The sequence below is a fragment of the Pollicipes pollicipes genome, unplaced genomic scaffold (assembly GCF_011947565.3).
Source record: "Pollicipes pollicipes isolate AB1234 unplaced genomic scaffold, Ppol_2.1 Scaffold_4881;HRSCAF=5763_pilon_pilon_pilon, whole genome shotgun sequence".
Classification (NCBI taxonomy): Eukaryota; Metazoa; Arthropoda; class Thecostraca; order Pollicipedomorpha; family Pollicipedidae; genus Pollicipes; species Pollicipes pollicipes.
Genome location: NW_023596576.1, coordinates 5,392,700 through 5,419,383, shown reverse-complemented (window position 1 = coordinate 5,419,383; position 26,684 = coordinate 5,392,700). Strand labels below are relative to the sequence as shown.

The 26,684-nt window shown below is 55.6% G+C and overlaps 1 pseudogene; it reads right to left on the bottom strand.

Annotated features, from left to right (window-relative positions):
- Positions 1-18,248: 18,248 nt before the first annotated feature.
- LOC119101846 (runt-related transcription factor 3-like) lies at positions 18,249-26,481 on the bottom strand (annotated as a pseudogene).
- Between the last annotated feature and the right edge of the window lie 203 nt (positions 26,482-26,684).

Below are 26,684 nucleotides of genomic sequence, written 5' to 3'. Positions count from 1 at the left end.
GGGCAGCGCGATCCTCGCGTAATTGCGTCCGCAGCAGCAGTGTTTTCTCGCCGCGCGCGGCGCCGCGCCGACCCACACGGCCGTTGTCGGCGTCCGCCGCCCACCCTTCCGGAGCGCGCCGCTTCATTTGCGGCCAGTTCGGCCGGCAGTAATGTACCCATTGTGCCCAGCCGGGTCCGACAGTGTCGTCCCTGGCCATTGTCCAGTCCCGGCCGGTCCCTGCCGCGGTGAGCCGTACACGGCACCGGTTCCGGTTTTGGTCCTGTGTCGCCCTGCGGGTGTCCCGGAGCCAGGCACGACGCCGGCTCCCGTCTGGCTCCTGTGCCGCCCTGCAGGTGTCTCGGAGCCGGGCGTCAGGCGTGGACCCGTCAGGTCGTCGTGCGTGGACCCGTCAGGTCGTCTTGTGTGGACCCGTCAGGTCGTCGGGCGTGAACCCGCCAGGTCGTTGGGCGTGGGCGTGGGCCCGTCAGGTCGTCGGGCGTGGACCCGTCAGGTCGTCGGGCGTGGACCCGTCAGGTCGTCGGGCGTGGACCCGTCAGGCCGTCGGACGTGGACCCGTCAGGTCGTCAGACGTGTGGACCCGTCAGGTCATCGGGCGTGGACCCGTCAGGCACGGTACGCCACTCGTAAACCTGGAGCCCCGACTGACATCAGCTCGTAAACCTGGAGCCCTGGCTAGCATCAGCGGCCGTCAGCAGGCGTGACGCGTGACGGCTCATGGTGCCCGCGGCTGGGACGGACCGTATGCAGTCTCCGCGGCTGGGACGGACCGTATGCAGTCTCCGCGGCTGGGACGGACCGTATGCAGTCTCCGCGGCTGGGACGGACCCGTATGCAGTCTCCCGCGGCTGGGACGGACCGTGTGCAGTCTCCGCGGCTGGGACGGACCGTATGGGGGTGGACGGACCGTAGCAGTTCCGGATGGGGACCGGACCGTATTGAGTTCTCGCGGCTGTGACGGACGTACCGTATGCAGTCTCCGCGGGCTTGGGACGGACCGTATTGCAGTCTCCGCGGCTGGACGGACAGTATGCAGTCTCCGCGGGCTTGGGACGGACCGTATGACAGTCTCCGCGTCTGGGACGTCCGTATGCAGTCTCCGCGGCTGGGAGGACCGTATGCAGTCTCCGCGGCTGGGCCGGACCGTATGCAGTATCCGCAGGCTGGGACGGACCGTTGCAGTCTCCGCGGCTGGGACGGACCGTATGCAGTCTCCGCGGCTGGGACGGACCGTATGCAGTCTCCGCGTCGACGTATGCATCCGGGGGGAGGACCGTATGCAGTCTCCGCGGCTGGGACGGACCGTATGCAGTCTCCGCGGCTGGGACGGACCGTATGCAGTCTCCGCGGCTGGGACGGACCGTACGCAGTCTCCGCGGTGCCACGATGGCGATATGCTTCGCGCGGAGTCGTATCAGTCTCACGGCTTGGGCGTCGGACCGTATGCAGTTGCGGCTGACACAGTGTGTAGGTGCTTCGCGGAGAAAGCGGATGGTGGCAGATATGGGGTGTCACGATGGCGATAGCCTTCGCGCGGAGTCATCGGTGCGAGAAACGCGGTGTGCACATAAGGGCTTGTGGCGAGAACGGATGTGGCGTTTGTAAAGACCTAAGCACGATTTCCGTATCCTTTTGTTAGTCACGGGGGGTACTACGTTTTCAAATCACGATGCATACCGTTAGCTATGCAGCAAGCTATCGCAGGTGCGTCAGTCCAACGCTCAAATGACGTCTTTCGTTGTATGGTAATGACAGTTTCGGTGATTCCTATGGACAAGAAATGCGTGTTTGTTTCCCTGTCAGTGTTGAGAATTCCCTGGTTAACAATGAAAACGATGGATGTGCCACCAAAGTCGGACACACATTCATACCAAAACAAGTAAAAGTGAAGAGAGGGATCGTCCTCCCTTGAAAACGTCCAAAGCAAGTAAATGCATTTGATACATAAATTAGTAACCCACAAAATATGTTTGATACATTCCAAACCCGCACATTCGAAACCCGCAACCAGGTGGCACAATCGTATATCTGTTCAGAGCCATCAACCAGGAGCTCCAAGGTGTGTATGGTTCGTAACCCACAGCCACGCGGTACATTTCATAATCCACAACTAGGTAGTACACGTCCGCTGCATCATATGTCGCCTCAGGGTAGCTCTAAAACACACAGTATGAGAGCCCTCTGGTGGGCTCTGGCGTTTAATTGATGTGTGGCACCGGGCGATTATTTTTGTAAGAATGCTTCTTCGCTCTTGTTTGCTTTTTTGAATGTTTTATTTTCTGTGCCCTAAGCCCTAAGGCAGTTGAAAAGCTGACCTTGCCGAGACCATGTGCCCGCGGATCCCATGGCTGCGGACAAACTTTGGAGGCAAGTTCAGATCATTTGAAGTCTGCTGATGTTTTTGGCACCGTTGCTGCAGTGGGAAATTCCCAACCTAAACTAAGCAAAAGCCAAGGCCGGCCCATGTTTCTACATGTTGAGTCGTGACGGGGCACCTTGTGACACATGCTTGTGACGCACGCTTGTGACGCACGCCTGTGACGTACGCTTGTGACGCACGCTTGTGACGAACGCTTGTGACGTACGCCTGTGACGTACGCTTGTGACGCACGCCTGTGACGAACGCTTGTGACGTACACCTGTGACGTACGCCTGTGACGCACGCCTGTGACGCACGCCTGTGACGCACGCTTGTGACGCACGCCTGTGACGCACGCCTGTGACGTACGCGTGCGTGTCCGATCAGCACCCGGAACGGTGTCGTGATATAACTGAGATGTGGTGATCCTGGGAGAGAAACAGTGTCGTTCACTGTGACGCATGATATTTGACTTTGCACGAGTGTTTCGCAGGGAACTTTGCCACTCAGAAGCCATAGGGAACACGTTAAATGGAGGCAGTCACTAAATGTAATGTGTAACACTCATGCATAACAATGCGTTGATTTTCAAAAAACTAACGTTTTTTGGACGTATTGCAGTACCGTGTTACCTGTGCATGTCACATTTGCAACGAACGGGGGACATAAAGTGATGTCCCTGTTTCCGGAAGTTGGGGCACTATCTGACTCCCCCTCTAGATCGCTGTCCTCATGAGATCGCCGGTTTGTAACGCGGTCAGAGCCTGGCGCCACTAGGCAATACAATTATGCAAACACCCCTCATCTATTTGTTTAAACGAGGAGGAGGCGCAGGGCTCATGAAGGGACACACGCACATCAAGCACGTGCCGTTCGAACGGCGTCAGCGGAGCTGCGTGTAATGAACGGCGTGCGGCAGATGGGCCCCGCCGCGCCCCACGCCGCTCCACCAATTAGCCAGGCCCGCCCGCCCGGTGTTCGGCCCTGTTTTACATAATTAATCTGCGGTGCCTGCGCCCATTAGCGTCGCTGTGTCGATTGAAACGGCCGTGAGGGACACCTCGCGGGCAGCGGGTACGGCCGGCGGTGACGGACGCGCGAGCCGGAGTGAGCGTGCACCCGAGGAGGAGCGCCGCGTCGGCGCAGCGGCCGGACCGCTTCTCCACAGGGCGGCGGATACTGGGGCGACGGTGTCCGTGACCCTGACACCGGGTGCCGAAGGGCACCGGAACTCCACGGTCGACGACGGAGGCCGCGTCTCACTGCGCGCAGAAATCAGGCCCCAGGCTAAGGAAGCACACGATGGCATGGTGCGGGCATTAAGTTACTGAAAAACCAGATACCCATGTTACCCGAAACCATATAGCAATATAAGTGTCCAAAATACCCCGTCGCAAAAATTCCTGTCGGATAGGAGCCACCGGGGTAGAAAGATCTGTCCAATTCGGCTCTCCTGTTCGTGTATGCCCCAAACGAGATAGTTCGCTACATTAGTCGCTGAAATCTCTCCTTCCAAACTGCTAATCCCTTTCCTTCTTTTGAAATGTTGAATCCAGTGACCGTTGGTTAAGACTCCAGTGAATTCCGCCCAGCGGATATCTCAAATGTGTCCGCTTTATACCAAAACGCGGCGTCATTGATCGTGGTGGGCAAGAGCCAGCCGGTGGGCGGAGCTGGAGGCTCCGTAGCCGTGCGGCGCGCCGCCGGGGTGGCTCGGCGGGCGCCTGCCGCCTGCTCCCTGCGCCCAGCCCAGCCAGGTACAGCGCCATGATAGGCGCTTGCTCGGTGCGTGAGCATTGCAGAAACACCAGACATGCTAACGGCCGGTAAAATCGGTCCAATTAGTCTCCAAACTCGCTTATCATATAACTAATGAAGATGAATACGAGCCGGATTTGCATATGAGCCGGTGTTTTATGGCCCCCGGGAGCTGCCGAACCGTGCCCGCCGCTGTCCGTAATTGATTTGGGCCGACGCAGGTGGGCGACGAGCCCATGCGGTCGGCGGGCCCGCCCGCAGCCCGGGATGTGACGTTTCACCCAGCTCCACCCGGGACGTGACGTCACACCCAGCTCCACCCGGGATGTGATGTCAGATCCCGCAGCGCCCTAGGCGAGGCATCGTACCGCACACCACCAGGGCCATGGTGGGACGTTAGGGCAGTGATAACTCCGCACACCATACGCCCAGGGCCATGGTGGGACGTTGATAACTCCGCACATCATACGCTTACCTATTAATGCACACAATGCCAAACGCGTGTATCATGAGCCTGCGTCTGACGGGTGTCAATACGATCGTTCCTGACTGGGGTCAATACGGTGAGATCACTTTGACGTCATCTGCCGGTGGGTGTGCATTACCCACACCAAACTTGTACAACGATCCCCAACCGGCCTGTGGGCGGTCACCAGCTGTTGATAGTGATGTTCAGCCCCACGCCGCCGTTGTCATTACATTGCACGGCATATGAATATGTCAATGATGGTCTCCATCTTCCGACGTGCACATTCTGTTGCCATCAGCGAAATCAACTCTACAAGATACCGTTTTCATTCGCTAGGTTGGACGAAATAATTTTCAATTCTTCAAAAGCCACTTGAATCAGCGGCAGTATTGATGGAATCCCACCAAGAGCGGTCCTGCAGGTGATCGACCGTCAACACTGGCATTTTAGCATGACATTTGACATTTCGGTCTTTTGCCAATACAAATGTGGCTTTATCAGACACTTTTACAGCGACGTATAAATCTGAAAAATCAGACGATTAGTCGGTACGGACCTCCGTTTGGAATATCTTCTCGGGATCATCCCCAACCGTAGAGATTTGGCTTCTCGTGCTCGTCCCCAACCGAAGAGATTGGGCCTTTGCTGTAAAAAGTAAGCATCATGCTTGCCACGAACCGCCGTTCGCCACGTACGTTGTCCTCCATTCCAACATTTACTCAAGCAAAACAAACAGTGTCTTATGGATATCTGCTGTCATATGGATCTGTTTAGTTAACGTTTACAAGTAAATATGTACAAAACAACGGAAGCAGATTCCCACGCGACTGATAGTTTTGCAGGAGCAATCATGCATCCTTGCTTTGCCGATGAATGTTGAACTGGGCTAATGTGCGATGATATACCAGGAAAACTATTGAAGAACATATTTCTGCTGGAGCAAATAGGCCTGGAAAGAACTTGGTCCTTGTGGAAAGGTATTAGTGATGTATTTTGTTTAGCATGATCCCTAAAATATAGCCTATGAAGCTGTAACGTACACTCGGGTGTATGGAATACAATGCCACTGGATCCGATGTTCCAACCCAACTAACATTGAATACAATGCACTGGACGATGAGTTGCTCTTCAGGCATGATATGGCTTGGTCACACTAGCAAGGAAATGTTTGATTTTCTGCCTTCGTCGCAGCAGGGCCACTTGGAAGTTGCGGCAGTTCTTTCATGTCGGTGGTATAATTCTAAAATAGATTATGTAAGCAATCACAAATATTGCCTTAGCCAGTGTCCAGAACTACAAAACGCTCCAGCGTCTCTCACCGTTCACCTAACCGTTCGCATACAAAAATGAGAAACGGCACGTGTCGTTTGAGCTCACCGACTCACTCAGAGCTACAACAACGTTGATGCAATATTTCTACAGACCGCTATACCTGCTTCCTTTGTTGAGTCTCCCACAAACCATTCAATGGTGCCGCTAACTAAATGAGGTGATGACTGCAAACTCAGCGAAACAAGGGCGTGTGTTAAATCGCGTCTGTTTTTGGAGGCCCCATTACGTTTCGCGGGCTACTTTGTTCAGACCACAAGCTTTCAACGCGCTGTTGCAGTCCCCTTCAGGCTGCATTCAGGCTGTGCCGTACTGCCCAGATGTTCAGAAACCCGCACACCGCACACAAGCTGATCGCGTATCATGAAGCCTATGCCGTCAGTCATTCTTCTAAGATTTTTAGATTTAACAAGGAACATATCATAACACTAAAGAGTTCCAAAGATCGCGCTAACAGCCCTACATATGCCAAAATAGTATCAGTACTTGTGTAAGTGCGTCCACGCCATGCCTGCCTCTGAAAGAGGTGAAAAGGTCCGGCCTGTTGCCGGGCAAAATGTTGATGATCATCCCCTGCCACGTGTCCGGGTTATACAAAGATCACAATGTGGTGTAAAAGATGGAAAGTTATCCTGCTTTACTTCTAGGTAAACCAGACTACAATGGTGTAGCTTTGGAACATGACGTGTGTGTGGGGGGGGGGGAGGGGGGGAGCGAGGATGAACCATGAAAAACGAGGAAGCCCGCCCCCTCCACTTCCAAACACGCCGACAAACGGGTTTTTCACAGATTAAGCCCACTGTCTTCTCAAATTTGGGGGGGGGCGGGGGGCGGACAACTGAATGTCTCTTTCCAGACGACATACAGTCACTTTGCATCATATTGGGTGGCAAAACATTGAGTTGCCGAATTTTTTTGTCATCATGCCATTCGCCTAACGACCTGCTGATACAGTTCTGATAATAGTTCTTTTGAAACATCTTCTTAACAACGAGAAATCGATGCAAGTAATCAATGCAGTCGACGCACTCTTAAAACTCAAGAACTAACATCATGAGCCTACGACAAAAGCAGGATAGTACTTTTTCTTATCTACTTTTACTATTTGATGTCTTACACCTTGACTTTTTACTACTATTTCATCTATAGAAATACATTTACGAAACATCATTAATGCGTTTCACTCATTCCTATTGTATGAAGCAGTTCCACCTATTGCGTCTGGCCACAATATCATAAAGTGTACGTTAAGATAATCGAACCGCTTGTTTTAAGCGTAAGGAGATGCTGAGATATGTCCACACTCCGCTCTTTTTGTTTTAAGCGTAAGGAGATGCTGAGATATGTCAACACATCCCGCTCTTTTTGTTTTAGGCGTAAGGAGATGCTGAAATATGTCAACACACCCTGCTCTTTTGGTTTTAAAATGACAGCCACGACCTGTCTGTTCTTTAAAAACATCAGCAAGTAGACATTTATGAAAATCAACATGTTATCACCCTGCAAGCAATGGTGTAAAAATGCACGTGCTCGCTGTGGTGCCGTTTTAAATGGAACTTTGGTGTAAAAAGCGCACTTCTGTCTCGAGCTGTGGTCGTGCGGCACGCTTCAACCCAGCCTGCTGCCATATCTGAACGGCTGCTCAGCCAATTACTTGCACCATAAATTGCGTCTGCAGGTCTGCTAGGTGCTCTTCGTATCGTTACCGTGATCGTAAAGCGCGGGCACGGACAGGCCCCGGTCTTTACGGCGGTCATGCCAGGCGGCGCGCGGTTCGTGCGGTACGGACGGGCAGTCTAAAATGCCGGGAATGTCCCCAGTTCTGGTAATTTGGTGATCAAGGAAGGATTCGTGGCGTACAAGATGTCATCCCACACTGTATCGCATCGGGTGAAAGGAAAATGCATCTCTCAGGTTGTCTTGTATTGAGCGCAATGTGATGGTACAGTCAGGCAGCATTCGGTCCGATGAGCGCTAATTGCGTCAATCGTTGAAGTCGGTAAACAGAAAAAAATGAGTCCATAAATGATCCGTGATAAACTGCATTTGAAAGTCATAATTCCTTGCCTGCTTTGATTGTTCATTTAACACAAAGGAGTTCTTAAAACTGACTAAGTATCGCCATTTTTAAATATATAGCTCATAGATATTCCACAGGCAACGGTTAGCAGCGTCGTGGTTTACCTTTCGGGCGTCACTCGACTGGGCACCAAACTGCCTTGCATATTTATAGCCTTGCATCATAAAACTCCAACATTAATGGTCAGGAAATAGCCAAGAACTCGTTGTTCGCAAGTAAGTTATGACGTTATAAATTTCACAGGACTGAACGGTAAATTAATGTCGCACAGCCATAAAAAGCTAACAGCAAACACTTTTCTTTATCATTGCCTTGAAAGCATTCCATTTAGTGGGCGCCGTGGTTGCAATAATGCATAGTGCGGGGTCCTTCGCAGTGCAGACTGATTCGCTTTTCGCGGCACAGTGTCCTTTTGCTTTTCAGCAGCACGCACGAATGGAGAAAGTGGAAAGACAGATCAGGCCAGACAAGATAATCTCAAAATCCCGATTCTTTTCAATCCCCTTCCCCTCCCCTCGCCGGCGGGGCCACATCAAGCGCCCAATGGGACAGCTTTTCACAGTGGTCTTGGCGTAATGGTTTTATTTTGACTCGAGTGATTAATGAGCTGTTTGTGTGATATTCCGGTGTGGTGGTGGTGGTGACATCAGGCCAGGTGGCGTCGGTTGTTGGAAGCGCTGGGATGTTCTCACTGCCACTTCGGAGTGCACCTATAACAGTACAGCCGTGCCCGCGCGATGTCCTCCGGGCATTCACGTATCCCTCAGTGAGACTGCAAAACAGAATGTCGAACAGGGTCAGCAGTATGTGGTCAACAGAGGTGTGCGGATGAGGACGCGTGAGGCGGGGGGGGGGGGGGAGGGGGGGCAGCTGCTGGGCGCCTTTCAGATAACAGTCCACTGTGGCCGGGCCCGTTAATGTCAGTCAACACCGGTCGCGTGTGTTTATGAGCCGGATTCTTGCCTTGAGGCCTCCAGGTAACCGGACCGAGCCGGACCCCCGCCGCGAGCGAGCCACCCTCTCTACATGGCAGGCGCCTGGCACCAGGCGACCGTGTGAGGTTTGGAACTGCTCGCCCCCCCCCCCCCCCCCGCAGCGCATCACCTCCGTTTTGGCCTACCCCCGTCGCCTTAACCCAGTAGCCATGACCAAGGCCTTATAATTAGATGTTGAGCAGCAGGATGGGCGCAAAATGGTCTGCACACCGACACACCCCTCACCTCCAACCATCACCAGCACGCCGAAACATGCTACAACTCAAATTAGTACCACCATAGCGATCTTTTATGTCAAGTTAGATGAATTATTGTATCATTCATAAAACTCCAAGGGCATTGTAGAATAACACCTCAGCAGTCTAAAAATGTGGCCTGCAGTTGGCAATTAATACAGTGCCGGTGCTCCGGAGACCTCACAGAGCTGCACTGGCCCTGCTGGCAACATGTCAGGCAACATAGGCATTCCACTCCGTCCACTGTTCATCACTCCCGCTGAATGTTGGCGTCCAGATATCCACCTCCCTGACATCGGTGTGACCATGTTCCCTGAATTGTGACCTAAAGTTGCCAACAAACAGACGAAACTTTATTTTTAAGCCCTGCACTTTTGTTAAACAAGCGCGATCCAAAAGCTTGCCAATCATCATAATTTCTCATTGGTAGAGCGCACTCAAACCGATGGAGAAATTGTACATCGAGCTTGTAACGTCCCGGGCGCTACTATCTCTGTTAGCTGGGGGCAATGGTCGCACCGCTCCACTTGTGTCGTAATGGTTGAATGCTTAAGCCCACGCTTGCAAATCACGTTATCTGTTGGAAGTGGCAGCAGAGGATAGGCTTAAACGCGCCGCTTCCCGTTGCAGATTGCTGTCTGGACGCACGACAACCCCTCCCTATCTTCTCGAGTTTTGTCATTTTGTATTTTGGTAGCGCGTGACTGGGCTGGCTGTACACTCGCAACCCGGACCCTGCTCGTTGCAAGGTACATCCTTGCATCTTCTTAGCCATGCAGTCTGTCAAGGGGGCCCCATTAACACGCGCTCGGGTGGGGGGTTAAATTCCCACCCCTCCCCCCCGAAGGTTTTGCCAGAGTGGTTTCCGAACGGCGCAGCATGGCCGCGCCAAATTTTGCATAGCTGTACACAATTGAATAGCAGATCGTTCGGCATCAAAAATTTAGACGTACTTTGTAAGGTCGTTGACCTATGGCAGGTCAAAGTCAGGCCATGGTTTCAGCGAAGGCAATTCTTAGGAAATCCTTCAGTCTCATCCAACAACGGAGTGTTAAACGAAGCCATACATCTCTGATATGCTTTCTTAGGCAACACAACAGTTAAATTAACAGATTAAATTGACCTTAGGTCAGGCATGAAGGTCACACCGAGGTCAAAGCCAACTTTTTTGGTTACTCTAGGGCTTGCTGTACAGGATAGTTTCTGGTGCTCATTTCGAGTTTATTGATTGCAGGAACCGCATTATATATCTTCCATGGACTTCTTGGAGGTCATAACAGGGCATTGACGTAAAACGACTCAGATCAACGTTTTGTTGTAGGAGCATATTGCCTAGTGTAATCTTTGTCGCTTAGTCAAATGCAAAACTCAAAGCAATATTGTATTATTTTGGTCACCTTGACCTTCAAACGGCCAGGTAAGGTCACTGACCTAAAACGAGGATGTGGCCTTTTACTTAGAAACGATTGTCTAGGTTCTGGAGGCACTTTGGAGGCCAACCTGGAACTTGACCTTGTTTGACCTTTTTGACCCAAAGGTCATAACCTAGGAACATGAAACTTTGACTTGAGTGAGTTCACGCACAGGTCAACATACCCTGTAAATTTAGTGTCTCTAGCTTTCTTAGTTCCCGAGATCTCAGGGGAAACAAATTGCCCCCACCACCACCACCACCACCACCCGAGGGAAGGGTATCTAGGCGGCCACCCGGGCGCGTGTTAATTTAGATCTGTGATGAGAAGTCCATGAAGGTAAGGATAGTGGGCAGTCAAATTCGGTTAGATTCTATCTGCCCCTCCCCCTTTCTTTTTCTGGTCTGACATTACATTTCCATTGAACATTCTGGTATAACCACTATATCGCATACAATAATAATATTCGCATTTTGTGGAGAGTCTGTCGTATGATTTTAGGCATTGTAATGCGAGTACATAAGGTCAACTATACATTCCATGATTACATTTTACGCAAAAATCAAAATTGTACAATCATCTTGCGGCGTCAACCCCACCTTTGCGTTGTTTACGGGTTGTCATCTACCATGTTTAAATGTTAAACTTAATCATTAGCACGCACTTGATCGTATGTAATGTGATTACCATGGCAATAATGACATCTTATTTATTGGTTCTGCACCACTTTCTAGTGGTCAGGGACGCTAAATAAATTGGGGGGGGGGGGGGGGGGGCTGAGCAGTGAAAAATGAGGCTGCCCCACGCTGAAACGCTAATAAATGTGTCTCTCCCGATTTGGCTCACTTTTTTCTCAACGCTGGGACTGGAGGCGTATCAATTGATGCTATGTCTTATGTAGTGCCTGGTGTCAAGTGTACCCACCTCTCCCTTCTCATGTGCACACAAATGCAGCTGTTGTTTTTTGTGTGTGTATCTAATACTATCACGATTGCAGAAAAAACACCAGGGTGTCATTTGGCACTCTGGTGTTTTTGCTCTGTCAGACCAATCCAATTCTGTCAAGCATTTCAGTTGGGCGACAACATGGATGATGTTTATGACGATGCAGGTGAGTATATGTATGCTACAGGCATTGTGTAATATATGCAGAATGCCAGGTTGCGAGCAAACAGACTGAGGGTGATAGAGCTCAGTAGGATTAGCCTGACAGAACAAAGCCAATCGTCTATGATAAAGTTGCAGACCGAAAACACCCCTAGAATGGAGAATATATATATATATATATATATATATATATATATATATATATATATATATAGATATAATAGATATATAATAAATAGAAAATAGAATGGAGACGGAATTGTACCTGGCCACGGTCCTCTACTACAACGCGCAAACACCGTAATTCCGGATGCACGAACGTGTGCCTAGTTTCGAGGTAGCGTGAAGTGGCCTCAGCGCTGAGTGCTGAACCCTCAAATGCCAGTCGGAGGACCCTTTGCGCCGGTCGGGGGGGGGGGGCTGAGTCAATGAAGGCTTATATGTCGGTCAGGCACTGCCACTGCCAAACAGCCGGTTCCGTGTCGGTCTGTGCCTGAGCGTGCATTTGCCAAGCAGGGAAAAGGCTGGGAACCGTGATTTACATTGGTCGGGGCCGCTAAGTCAATAAGGGCCCCCCTGTGTCGAGCAAGGGCTCAAAATGCCCGCCAGGTTCCCTCTGTTGGAAAGGTGACCCGAGCCGACCAAGGGCCCGACCAGGGATTCGAGGGGGCCCGAAGGGCTGGATGGGAGTTAAGGGGCTCCGTGTCGGTCTGGGAATTATGGCCCATTTTCCAAGCGGGCCATGGCCAAGTGTCCGGGATTTACATAGGTCGGTGCCCCTATGTCGGTCAAGGGCCAGGGGGGCTTTCGTTGGCAGAATTAAAATGCTAGATCGCTCTTGTTATGAATCTAGAGATCGCACAAGTGAAATACGCGTCTGGACCACTTTCAAACGTTCTAAATGATGTTTTAAAACGTTCAAACATGCCTTTTTTAGGTACAGCATTGTTTTCGTCTGCCCAGTGGCCATCGTTTGGCGTTAGCCACCGTGGCGATGTCGTGCAGCCTATGGAGACTGCAGCGCCGGGTGAGGTTTTTTGTTGCTAAGGCTTGCGAGCGCGCATGCTCCGAACTATCCTATATAATTGCTTCACTGCGCAGTTATGAAAGCGGGTTGAATATCTCTGGATGAACATGGTTTGACCGTGTCAATAAAAAGAGTTGGCCCCATTTTGATCTATGAGCGCGACCACGGAGTACCTAAACGCTCACTAAAACTTAACAAAAAATCCGGGCAGACCTTAAGTGCTATCGTTTTAGAAAAATGTCGCTCAGCCATTGCAAAATGGATCGCGGAGATCATTTATTCCGTGCCATTTAATGACGCCTGGCTTGTTCAGCGTATTGATTTTAAAATGCAGGCAGTTAAGTACTCTTCGGTTACTTCCGACTTCTGTTTAAGTTTGAAAAGATGAAAACTAATCGTAAAAAATATGTCTACATAAGACTCTGTGCCTTTTTTTGGGGGGGGGGGGGGCTTTCACATTCAGGGAACCCTTTGTCAACCCTGTGCCCCTACTTTACCACGAATCTGGCTTCGCCATTGATACCAGTAGTTAGAAAGGGAGCAAACCATAACCCTGCTGTCCGGTAATTAACAGCGAGGGAATGTCGCTGCAGTCTCATTGTTCTAATTACATGGCGTCGTGTCTGCATATGCGGCTTCGCATATTTTGTGTACGATATGCATCAATTGTATGCATTTTACTGCTGACAGATGTATCCAGAGGTAACAAGGGTCCCACATTTCACTTCTTTCGGTTTATGAAGCAAGCTAAGAGTTCGTCCTCAGCGAGGTCCTGGACCCCGTCCCGCAGCCGAGCCTCCCCGCCCCGCCGCTGTCGTGCTCCGTCCACTCGCCGCGTCGATCGGGCCATCGCCGCGAAGCGCCCGTGGCCCGCCGCCCTCAAAAGCCCTGCGCCGGCTAATTCGACCTCGTTTGAGCCCGCTTAACACGCCGTTGGTCGGAACGACAGCCATAACCGTGGTCATGGCGGCGTCAATGGGACGGTGCGAGGTGCGTGACGCCAAATAAAGGTGGACGAGTGCGTACGAGTCACTGAGCTCTTGCATCTGACACGTAAAGTCGTGTTTCGGTCGCTAGTCGTTGCGAATGTTGGGCGGTCAAAGTGGGGACGACTTCTTAGGAAATCGTTGGTTACTACACCGATACGCAAAACTGGTGGGTTTATTGCTCATCGCACCGAAAAGTCAAAAGTGTGCGACATAAACGCGATGGATGAGCATTATTCTGTAGAAACCAGTCTGCAAGCCTTGCATCGCACTGGCACCACACTTTATATCTGGTCGCTTCGCGTACATTAACCGTGCTCATTTGGGCAAACGGTTAGACGATTCTCACTGTAAACCGACTTGGCGTCCATGATGCCGGTCTCTATTCAGCAATGTCTGGCTCCACTCTGTGATGTTCCTGCATCGCGTCGCCGGCTCGCCGCGCCCTGAGCAGCCTCGGAGGTCCCCGGCTCGCCGCACTCTGAGCGGCCTCGGGGGTCCCCGGCTCGCCGCGCCCTGAGCGGCCTCGGGGGTCCCCGGCTCGCCGCGCCCTGAGCGGCCTCGGGGGTCCCCGGCCCGCCGCACTCTGAGCGGCCTCGGGGGTCCCCGGCTCGCCGCGCCCTGAGCGGCCTCGGGGGTCCCCGGCTCGCCGCGCCCTGAGCGGCCTCGGGGGTCCCCGGCCCGCCGCACCCTGAGCGGCCTCGGGGGTCCCCGGCCCGCCGCACCCTGAGCGGCCTCGGGGGTCCCCGGCTCGCCGCGCCCTGAGCGGCCTGACCCTAGCGTCCCCGGCTCGCCGCGCCCTGGGCGGCTCGACCCCCGCGCCCCCTCCAGCCATGCACTGTCCACGACGTGTGATGGTCGATGTCGCGCACGGCGGCCGGGACCCCGCCGCCCACCTAATGGCACGATCAGCGGTACCGGCGCAGACAGCACTGCTCGCCGCGGACGGATGGCTGGCGCCGGGCCGATTGCCGCACCGCCGATCGAACGGGAGGCGGGAGGGGGGAGGGGCGTGCAGTGTCATCGACGGACGCGGCGACAGGAGGGGCGCAGCTGCGGCCGCGGGCGTCACCGACTGACGCGTCATCGTCGGGGGAGGGATGTAATCGTCATCAGACGACGCGGTGACGATGCGACACTGAGACGAAATAGGGGTGTTTGTGATACAGTAAAGCCGGCGATCGGGGAAGGTGCCGTTTTTCAATCGTCATGTTCTCTGAGTTCAGCGCCCCGATGTTGTTACAAGTGCCATCTCACGCGGAAACGGAGCGACTCAAGTGTGAAAGGGGCGATAGCGAGTGATGAAGCATGACTCAGAGCCGCGGAACCGGCATCCCACTAACACACTAGCGCCGTGGAATGTGTATTTTGAGCAACCTCCCACAGTAAGGGGTTTACAGCATCCCACCTGGACAAGCTATCATGGCGTGGTAAACTGTGCGCCAGATGTCCGCGGTCCGAGGCTGGCGCACGGAGACAGCGCGGCTGGACGGAGCACTGCTGTATTCAGCGTAAGGCGACGCAGAAACACCGGCGCGCGATGGGAGGGGGCGGGAAGGGCGTAACGTGCGGGGGCACACTTCACGTCTGCCGAGGTGTGCAGTCAGGCGGGCAACGCAAGTGGACCGAGGTGGCCGGGATGACCGACGCGGACGTGAACGGCTGAGACAACTCCCAAACCCTGGTGCACATTCAGGGTGGAGCGCGCGAACAGCCCGACAAGTGGGGCGCTTCGGTGAAGCGGCTGCGACATGACTTCGGCGTACCGATGCGGGCTATGATACCGAGCTCGTTGGTCACATATGAACGGCTTGTGAGTACTCAAACTAACGCACTGGCATGTGGTGATTAGCTGCAATTCCTGAGAGTGATGTAGATAATGAAAAACATAATGCATAAAACCCTACCATAATCCATCAGTGCACGTAATGAATGCAAGCAAATAACCGCACTGTCGTTAAGCCCGACAGCTCGTAGATTCACAGAATGATTGAGGCCGAAATCATGGTCAAGCAGACGCAACTTCAGCAGTTACTTATGCTTACGAGCATAAAACAGCTCCCACTGTGCCGGCAGGAAGCCGTAAAAATTAGAACTCCGACTGCACCGAGTAGATACTGTCGGTAGAAACGCAGCAGCAGGTACGCAACAATCACTAAAACTCCCCGCTCCTACACCCGGGACAGCACTGGCTTTAGCCTTATCAGTGTAAGCACAGGGTGAATAATTTACCACGCTTTTTGCTATCCGCCACACACAGAGACATGCGATTGTCTCATAAACAATGTCCAGGGATTTTTTCATTGACAGTGAGATCGTGTCATTAGGTACGTCAGTTTCCCTTCCTCATCCTTGTCTATCCAGTCACAAGCTCTGCGCGGTTCTCGCCGCTCTATAGCCTTTACATGTACACAGTATGGCGTACTGGACTGAAAGTGGACTGGCAGTGAACACGTTTTACCGGCTACTGTGCGGGCGCAGAACCCCTATCCAACAACTCCATCCAACAATCAGAAGCCTTGCGGGCAGTGCGGTGGGTCGGCGAATGACTAAGCGCCGTGTCGCCTAAGCAATGCCGGCGCGTCGTGATGGGTCATCCAGCGACGTCATGCAGTCATCCAGTGACGCGGGCACCTCAGCAGTGCTCAGTTCAGTACCGATTCAAGTGATAGTTTCCGATCGCGCATAGGAACTGGACGCGTGCTCCTGTCATCCCCGCACCACAGGTCAGTAGGGCCGCCACACCACGGGTCTCGCGGACCCGACCGTCGACGACGCCGGAGCCGAAGCCGGAGCCGCTACCGAAGCCGGAGCCGGAACCGGAGTCGGAGCCGCAGCCGGAGCCGGAGCCGGAGCTGGAGTCGGAGTCTGGGCCGGGGCCGCTGCCGGAGCCGGAGCCGGAGCCGGAGCCGGAGCCGGAGCCGGAGCCGGAGCCGGAGCCGGAGCCGATGCCGGAGCCGCTGCCGGAGCCGGAGCCGGAGCCGGGTCCAGGGAGCGCGCTCTCGCAGACAGCGGGGACCGACGGCCAGCGGGTAACCTCAGCGCCGGTCGCGTGCCGCCGTCCTCCACGGGCGCCGGGAGCCGGGCGGCAGCCGCCGGCCGGCTCCAGTCAGCGGCCGCCGCCAGCAGGCCGGGCTCGCGCTGCCAGGCCAGCCGCAGGAGGTGCGCGGCGCCCACGCCCGGCGCCGGCCCGCGCAGCGGCGAGTAGAGCCGCAGCGCCGGCGGCGGCAGCGGCGCGTCCGGCCCGACCGTGGCCGCCGCGGGACGCCGCTCCAGCCCCAGACCCGGCGTCAGGCAGGTGCTGGACAGGTACGGCGACTCTGCGCACAGCGCTGGAAACATACGGCGCCGTGGGTCAGAGCGACACCGGACAACTGCGCAGAAGACATTGATGAAGGCGATGGTCGTCGGAGTTGCTGCAATAAAGCTTGAACAGAGCACGCGCGTACAGCGTGCAGGGAGCACCTGATCAGTGTGTATCATTTGCAAGTTGATGTCACCCTCGTTAAAAATCATACCGCGCGAGTTGAGAACGAGCTCCGTGTCAAACGGTATCATTTCAAGCAGACTTTGACATGAGTTAAACATAAACCGGCAACGAACTTTGGAGGTCTCCCCCAAATCAGCATGCACCTGGAATAAATTTAACCAGATGTTTGTAAAATTATTGGTGCTTGAAACTGTTGTGGTCCTTCCTCCACAATCGAATCACATGGACGTTTTTCACGATGCTGCAGTTTGCTACCGTCCTGGCAGAGCCTGCTGGCGTCCGCTCATCGCGTGTCTCTCGGCACCGCCCGCGGCCCGCCGGATATTCCGTGGTACCACCACCTCGTGGCGGCCCTTTCAGCCGACCACGGTGGCCTAAGTGCCGCGGGCTACCATGACCGCACGCCACCCCAGGGCGCCGCCCGGGCCGGGCCACAGCGCCGCTCAGGGGTCACCAGCGCCGTGCTGCGGCGCCGTCACCGAACCGCTGGAATGCGGGGCGACGCGGGTGCGTCACGTGACGGCGCGTCCGGCCGCCGACAATGGTGGCGATCAAGCGGCGGCGGCGGCGGCGGTGCTGCGCCGCCGCTCGTTACCGGGGCGACAACGGCCGGGAAGTGGCCGCGCGCTGTCACCGGTATTGACCAGTGCGGGCGTTACGAGCGGTGACGGGTCCGGTTATGGCGCCGTGATGAGGGGGCCTGGTGCTGGCCGCACGCCACCGACGCCGCTCACTCCGGGCCACGCGGGGAGCGGACAGCTCCCAGGGCGGTGCTGAGGTCCGCCGTCACGAAATGACCGCCGCGCTGCAGACCAGGGACGCGTCCAGCAGGTTGATTGTGGCGGGTAAGCCCCTTAGGCATGGCTTCTGCCTCCTCGAAGTCGAAGAGAGCAGTGCACAAGGATGACCACGGGGAGGGGGACGCAGTCATGACTGAGTGGCAAAACTTGACTCCTAGTGTCCTCACATCTGTCTCCTCTCCAGTCGAATGTCCTCAGACTCAGACACAGACACTCAGATCCAGTCCAATGCCCTCAGACACGTCCCTGCTCCAGACGGCAGCGGCCGCGTACGACAGCGCGCGGCCGCCGCCTGTGGTACGCTCCGGGTCACGCAGCGCAGAGGCCTGAGGTACAGCAGGAGCCGCGCTGCGGCTGGATAGAGCGGAAGGGACCGGACTGTGTGCCCGCTGTCAGACGGGTGCCTCGGAGGGCGGCCGGGTCACGTACCTGCGGAGCTGCGCTCGCCGGCCGGTGCGGCGACCAGCGCGCCGAGGCAGGCCGACAGGGGGGCCAGCTCGGCCAGGCCCGGACAGCCGGCCGCCGCCTGCACCCACCACGGGTCCGCCGTCAGCGGCATCGGCACGCCCATACCTGCCGACGGAGCGGGGCGGGGCACGCGTGAGAGAGCGGGCGGGACACGTATGAGGGAGCGGGCGTGGCATGCGTGAGAGAGCGGGGCAAAGCACGCGTGAGGGAGCGGGCGGGGCACGCGTGAGAGAGCGGGGGGGGGGGGAGGCACGCGTGAGAGAGCGGGGCACGCTCGTGCGGTGCTCTCGTTTGCACAGAAAACTGGCATTGGACGGGACACTGGACGCCAGATGCACTTCTAGATGTCAAAGGGTAGCTCGCTATATAGAGGACTGCGCAGTGTGCAATGTACCAGACAGAATAAGACAGTGGTAATAGCCTTATTCCTCGGCGGAAAACCAGCAGAATGGACGGCAACATGCCTTTATCGAAACAATAAGAGAAGTGAATTCAAAATTGCCTGCCGATGGTCCTACTCGAAGTTCATGGTTTTTAACAGAGAACCACAGTTTTTACAGGACACCAACATTCGGGGATTAAACAAAAAGCGATTGCCAGCCGTTACCACGATGCAGTGCCTATCTTAAGAACTGGAATGCGCGAACATATGTGTACATGCAAACAAATTCAAGAAAATAGACATCACGCATCACGCTTCATTCAAGCATGCTAACGAGTTGGGGTAAACAAGCATAGCACATCGCGCATCAATTATATATGCAAGCGATTTCAGTTGAACAGTCATCGCACATCACGCGTCAGGCATCACTTACACATGTAAACGATTTTAAGCTAGAATACATCACACATACAGGTACGTATCACGTTCGCGTAATCGGCCATGATGAGCCCTGTATGTTAAGATTTGATCGCCGACTTTTTATAAGAATAGGTTTACTAATGCACTGAGCAGTTTACCAGACAGATAGATTAATTCCTTGGGTTTTCGTGCCGAAGGCAACTCTCGGGGCCTTGCTGGCTGCGAGGAGTGACGCTCTTTCTTAGCGGGTTTTTGGAAGCTTCGTACTATAAAGTCAGCAAATAAAGTCATTCCCCAAAAGCGGGCCTCAACAGGGACAAAGTGCTCTGTCACAAAGCTATGCCGCATTGCCCAGAACGGGCAGGGGAAATGAAATGGGTTCTACAAGCAAGACGTACGTGGGAAATATAGATACTAAATTGGGGTTGGTGACGTAAATACTTTTATCATTAATTGTCAGTACGATCAAAAGACATGCAGCTATAAGGACTCGTTAATAATCAGGCCTGAATGCTTTTTGATCACGCAAAGTAGATGGATCGATCCCACCGCAGTTATCACCTAGCTGCGCCCATGACATTAAGCTGATTTCTGGGCCGACTGTATGATGCTAACCTCTGGCTCTTTTCCACACTGTCCATCATCGTATGAAGTGCTGCTCATTCCGGCCCATGACCGCATTCCAGAATGCGGGCTCATTCACTTTGATGTGACGATTGTGCGCAGTTGGCGCCCCGGAAACGTCCGCACAAGGCTTTGCGTTACGTTTTCAGCCACTCATTCAATGCTCATTGCCTGCGGCTTCCCCAATACTCGACTGGCACGCGAATAACAGCGTATTGTTAGGTGGGGATGAATATGGATCAGCAGAGAATCAGGGCTATTACTGGCAGCAGCTATTTTCCGACAACAGCTAGAGCCAAGGGTAACGCGCAGGCCGGTGAACAAAGGATTCGGGATCATTTTCGGGTTCTATCCCCTCGTCCCGCAACGATACTTCGCGGTATTGAACTTCAAAGGTAGTTCGATTCAGGATGGAAACAGGGAAATCGGTGAGCTTGTTTGCCACCTGGATCGCTATACCTGGAGGGCAGCAATGACTACGTACGAAGGGACCACACAGGACCAAATGCAGTGGACGCGGTCAACGATTCGAGACAGGTTGACATTTGTGCTGATAACCTGCGCGGCATCACCTGTCAGCGACGGCAAAGGTCAGGCCAATTATGAGCTGGGGGACAGTTTCACGATTATCGGACCTTACGCTGGCACCGCTGCACTGGTGTCGGCCCCCAACCCTCGCCAGAAGATCGGAGCAGAGCTGTCGTAGGCTGTAGTGGGGACCTCAGCACCAGTGGAAAGGAAATAAAAGCCAGCCGCGGCGACTGTGTGACCGGCCGTCTTGAATCCCGGCGCCCTCGGGGGCACTCACTGTACCCATGTCTGAGCTTCCACCACCCATGAATCGCGGCCAATCAAATAAGACCTTTCCCTGCCTTTGCAGCATCTAGCCAAACCGATCCGCGCCTCCGGCGTGTTGAACCACAACCCCATTAGCTCTCGTTTCCGCGGACTCGGGCAGACAGACAGCGGCACCAGCAGGGTCTCGCTCGTGCGTTGCCGTGGCGTCTCGGCGTGTGCCGATAGGCCGCCGACCAGTGTCCGATCGACGCACGATGAGGGAGGGGGGATGGGGCGAGTCCGCGTGTGACCGATAGTCAGCCGGCCGACCGTCGCCGACGCTGACCGCCGGCGGCGACCGAATGACCGCGCGCCGCGCGCAGCCGTAGGTCGTAATTACGACCGCCGCCGCCAACTAGCGCCGATTTACGACGGCACGGCGCGGCCAGAACGCGACCGTCGTGATTAACGCGGCGTGTCATTGAAAACTCGGGCTTAGAACGACTAGCAACGGCGCGCACACGTAACATTTGCCGCGCGTTGGCTCACGGCGGCGTGGAATGCCAGCGAGCCGAAAGGTCATGCCATCTCTATGCCACCAAATCATCAGCTTTGGGGGGCGTATCAGCGACGGCCGGCGACTTCGACGCTCACATGTTATAGGCTCGTTTCCTCGGGAATGTGATGGTGACATTCTGCAATTCCAGCATAACTGCCACCCGTGCAAAGCAGACGCCTTTTTGATTCTCGTAAATGCATTAGCCTAAAGTCTCCTAAGGCATCATCATAATCTCCAGAAAACAATTTTCTTGTCACCAGTTCCAAAAACCAAGTCACTAATCGTGATAAAGCCTCCTGGCCCCTTTTACAAATATATCACACATTGCGTGGGAGCCACATTTCCTACTTAGCGAGTAATTTGCCGAAGTTATCGTGTAACCACAACCAAAACGTGCGTGGGCGGCACCAGGAACGATCGACTGGTACCAGACCTGCGTGTAGGGCGATGGCTGCTCAGCATCTGACGACATCACCCTAACACTAAGCCACTGCACCCTCGGCCATCAGAGTGTCGTGTCGCGATCAACGTTGGCCAGACCAGACCGCTTCACGGCTGCGGAGACCGCTGAGGTAGAGCCTGGAGCGGAGCCGGGCTGCTGAGACTGAGCTTGGAGCACAGCTGGACTGCTGAGACTGAGCCTGGAGCAGAGCTGGACTGCTGAGACTGAGCCTGGAGCAGAGCTGGACTGTTTAGGCTGAGCCTGGAGCGGAGCTGGACTGCTGAGACTAAACCTGGAGCAGAGTTGGACCGCTGAGGCAGAGCCTGGAGTAGAGCTGGACTGCTGAGGCTGAACCTGGAGCAGAGCTAAGCTGCTGAGGCTGAGCCTGAAGTAGAGCTGGATTACTGAGGCAGAGCCTGGAGCAGAGCCGGACCGCTGAGATCGAGCCTGGAGCAGAGCCGGACTGCTGGGCCGAGCCTGGAGCAGAGCTGGACTGCTGAGGCAGAGCCTGGAGTAGAGCTGGACCATTGAGGCAGACCCTGGAGTAGAGCCGAACTGCTGAGGCAGAGCCTGGAGCAGAGCTGGACTGCTGCTCACTCACCGCTGTGGCCTGGAGGCAGCTTCAGCAGGCCAGCTGCCAGCTGCTCCCTCTCCAGCTGCTGGAGTCCCGCCAGATGCGGCAGCATGAGCCGGTGGTGACCCAGCTGGTATGGGAACGGATGGTGTCCTGTGCGCGGGGGATGACGGCCGCGTCAGTAGGGGGCTGACGGCCGCGTCAGTAGGGGGCTGACGGCCGCGTCAGTAGGGGGATGACGGCCGCGTCAGTGGGGGTACGACAGCCGCGTCAGTGGGGGATGACGGTCGCGTCAGTAGGGGGATGACGGCCGCGTCAGTAGGGGGGATGACGGCCGCGTCAGTAGGGGGATGACGGCCGCGTCAGTGGGGGATGACGGCCGCGTCAGTAGGGGGATGACGGCCGCGTCAGTAGGGGGCATGACGGCCGCGTCAGTAGGGGGATGGCGGCCGCGTCAATAGGGGGATGACGGCCAGGTGTCAGACCCGGCCACCTATGTCAGCGAGGGATGGGAAGCACGGCCGCGGTGCCCTCTTGACTGGAGGAATATTGCGGGCATTTAGCGAAAGGTTTTAGTTCTGAAACATGTGTGTCTTCCAGGTTGCGCATAACACGCGTGAGCAGTCTGGATTAGATGGCAGATAACACTACGCTTTCCGGCTAGGACCTGAACACGGTCTCGCAATGGCAGGTTGCCTGAGACCATGGCAGAAGCCGACACATCTGCATAACCATCCTGTCTTCCCTCAACAGGGTCGTGCGAAACGTCCGCGAAACGCTCATTTGGAAACACTTCTGGTGGTTCCCAACATGGTGTGGCTTACGCCTTCGGCCATTTCCCTGTCGGGTTGTGTCTGAGTAACGGTGACGAAGCACATTTATAGCTGAGGCCCACCAAATGCAACCGAAAATGGCGAATACGGGTCAGCAGAGCGGTAAAAGGCAGCTGTCACTCTGCCCTGACTTGTGAGATGGTAAGGGGCCGCATTGCAATTCGGCGGTCCGTGACCGCGTGTGCTCACTGTTTTTGTTGCGCGGCTCGCGGGGGCCGTCGACGGTGACCTTGATGGCCTTGTTGTAGACGGTCACCCTCGCCGGCCGCGACGAGATGATGATGGTGACCGTGAGAGACTTGCCTGCGAGTAGACCAGCAAGGTCACGGGTCAGCTGATCACCAGTCACACGCATCCATGCCTGCAGTGTCCACCCTGCCTACGCACCCTGGAGCCGCAGGGTGCGTAGGTCAAGGTCAGTGGACGGCTAGACGCTGGCGGGGCATCGCGTGACCTGGCATCACGTGATCTGGTGGTCTGGCACCCGGTACAGTCATGCGGTCAGCGTCAAATTGGCAGCAGCGCAGAAGTTACACCTTGACAAGGTCGCGTTAGTAACCTGCCTTCCTTTGATCATAACGCTTCATTTTGCCCCATGCTTCCCCGCGGTTCACTGCCTTCATGCTGCCTCACTTAAAAACGGTATCCGATGCCTTGCACACATGGTGTGGTTTTAGTTTAAGAGGACTAGATAAGCGAGACTTGTTGCGGGTGGCTTAAACCGGAGATATAGATGGTAGCGTGGAGCCGCTCTGAGAAGAAGGGGGAAGAACAAAGTGTGGTGATTTTAAACGAAATTCAACACTGGATACAAAAACTGCTATTTTTGGCATTTAATGTTTTCAGCGTGGCAAAATACGATCCATACAACTCTTTGGCCACACCACCGCTTGACAATCCATAAAAAGTACAACCCAGGCTTCCACGAATCAAATCGCGCGAATACCGTTCATAGCAATTATGCTGCAGCATTTCATCATATTTCCGTCTCAATAGCATGCATACCATGACTTTGAAAACAAAATGAACCGATTTTGACTGATATTTTTACATCATTTTGTGCGTGCCAATTTTTATGCGATATCCCATCGTCGCGAAAACGCCCATGACATCAAAATTGCCTTGATTTTTTTTTAATTCGACGGATCTCGCCAGAGTTCACATCGCTAGATCTTACAAACTGAATTAGGAAAACCGTAATGACTCTTGCCTGGATAGTAACGCCCAAGCGCCACCCCAAAAGACGACCCACATCTGGCAATGGTCGACAGCTAGCCTCGGCAGAGTGCAGGGCGATGCAGCAGGCCCAGCCACGGCGTCACCCGGCTATCGACAGCGCCATCTGGCTGCAGCCTGCTGGCCTCCATTTGGCCACAGTCGGCCCCGCCGCTGATAGATCGGTGACCGTCTAACTGCCCATATGCCAGGAACATTTGCAGCGCTTCCTGCCTCGTAATTGCGGTAAAAGCGAGCGCCATCGAGCCCGGTAATTTGGCTCGCGTGGTCAGGACAACACTACCGGCGGTGGCGGCCGGCGCGGTCAAAAGCAACAAACGCCGGTGGCGTGCCCACTTCCCAGCATTCTTTTGACTCGAACTAGTCACCATTGTGCCGTTCCCCGCTCGGTTAAAGCGGGCCAAAGTTACTCGTTTCAACATCATTAGGCGCGCGTTTTCCCCTCGATGGCTGCCGCAATCAATCAGCCCAGCCGAAGCCCTCCTCCCCCTCCCCCTCCCCAGCAAAAACGGCCCCCAGCCCCGAACTGCGCGACGTTTTAACGGCCGGTCAAGCCGACAGCCACGATCTGATATTAACTACTGGTACGACTGACTCGGGTGCCCATAAATGACACCACGGAGCGCTGGGTGGCGTCCGGCGACAGCGATGATCGGCCGGGCTGCGAAGCATTAACTCATAATGATGGCAAACAGCATTACTTCATGGAAACGCGACGACGCCTACGTTGACAGATCCAGCCATCGGTCTGAGTGAGAACACAAAAGGCAGACTGATGATGTTCAAATATGTGCGAACCTCGTAATCATGGCGGCATGCACCTGATACAGGGGGACCAACAAATGACATTATTACGGAAATCTTTATAAAAAGCAAAACCGAGTGGCAGGCTATATATCTATATAGTATATGCATATGGCTTGCAGCAAGTGGTTGTCATACAGTAATTAGAACAGACATCTGCGACCAAAAATGGTATTTCAGTATAATTTTTCATCGGAGATCCGTCTCAGTGGTTGTTGGTACTGAAATTAATAATGAATCCAAGAAAAATGCCTCCGTTGTGCATCTACAATAATGTTGCCTGGCAACGATGATATAAAAACTAAGCCGGGTACTGGTACGCTTAAAGCTGCATATAAACATAACGGCGTACCTTCGAGACAGCACAGATACAGCGCCAGAAGAACGTGCCCACTTGATCGTGACCTCGCAGACAGAAACGCGCAGGTACACCGGCCGCGAAAGCCCACAGACGGGGACGTGGGGAAGAGCAGACAGACGGCCGACGACAGGCCAAATACAGCGGAGGATGACGGAGGACAAGGCTGATGCACAGACCAGGGTAGGACGGGCCGGGCGCGCAGACCGGACGGACAGCCGCAGATCCGGCGAGCAGACCAGGGCGGGGCGGACCGGGGCGGGGCGGACCGCGGGGCGGACGGCGGGGGGGACCGGCCGGGCGGACCGGCGGGCGGACCGGCGAGGGGGACCGGCGGGGGTGGACCGGGGCGGGGCGGACCGGGGGGGGCGGAACGGGGCGGGGGGACCGGCGGGGCGGACCGGCGGGTGGGACCGGCGGGCGGATTGGCGGGGCGGATTGGCGGGGAGGACCGGCGGGCGGACCGGCGGGCGGACCGGCCGGGCGGATTGGCGGGGCGGATTGGCGGGGAGGAACCGGCGGGGAGGGACGGCGGGGAGGACCGGCGGGGAGGACCGGCGGGGAGGGACCGGCGGGGGAGGACCGGCGGGGCGGACCGGCGGGGTGGACCAGGGCGGGCGGACCGGCGGGGCGGACCGGCGCGTCAGCCGGGGACACCCGCTTCGCCGGACGTTGCGGGCCGCTAGCTCACCTCGGCCGCTGCGGCCCGACGCAAGCGCAGGTCACTGAATCGCGCCTCCCGGTCGGTCATGACGGCGGCGTTGTTGCGCAGTTCGGCGCAGCAGTTGTCGTCGTTTGCCGGCCAGCACGGTTTGACGACGGTTGCCGTCCTCGACCGGCGCCAGCGAGACGACGCGGAAGGCGGCCGGCATGGTCTTGTTGGCGCGCCAGTGCGGCGGCAGCGGCGTGCAGAGCAGGTCCGGAGAGCCGGTGGCCACCAGCCGGCCGGCCGGCTCGTCGGCAGATCCGGCGCCGCTCGGCCAGCCGCCCGGCCGGCCCGAGGGCAGCAGCATGCCGGCGGCCGGGCTCATGTGGCAGGCGGCCCGCGTCTGAGGCCCGGCGCCCGGCGCGGGCGGGCCGCGGCTCGGGCACGCCTCCTGTCGAGGCGCCCGCCTCTGGCGCGGCGAACCGTCAAGGCTCGTGGAGGCGACTCGCCCCG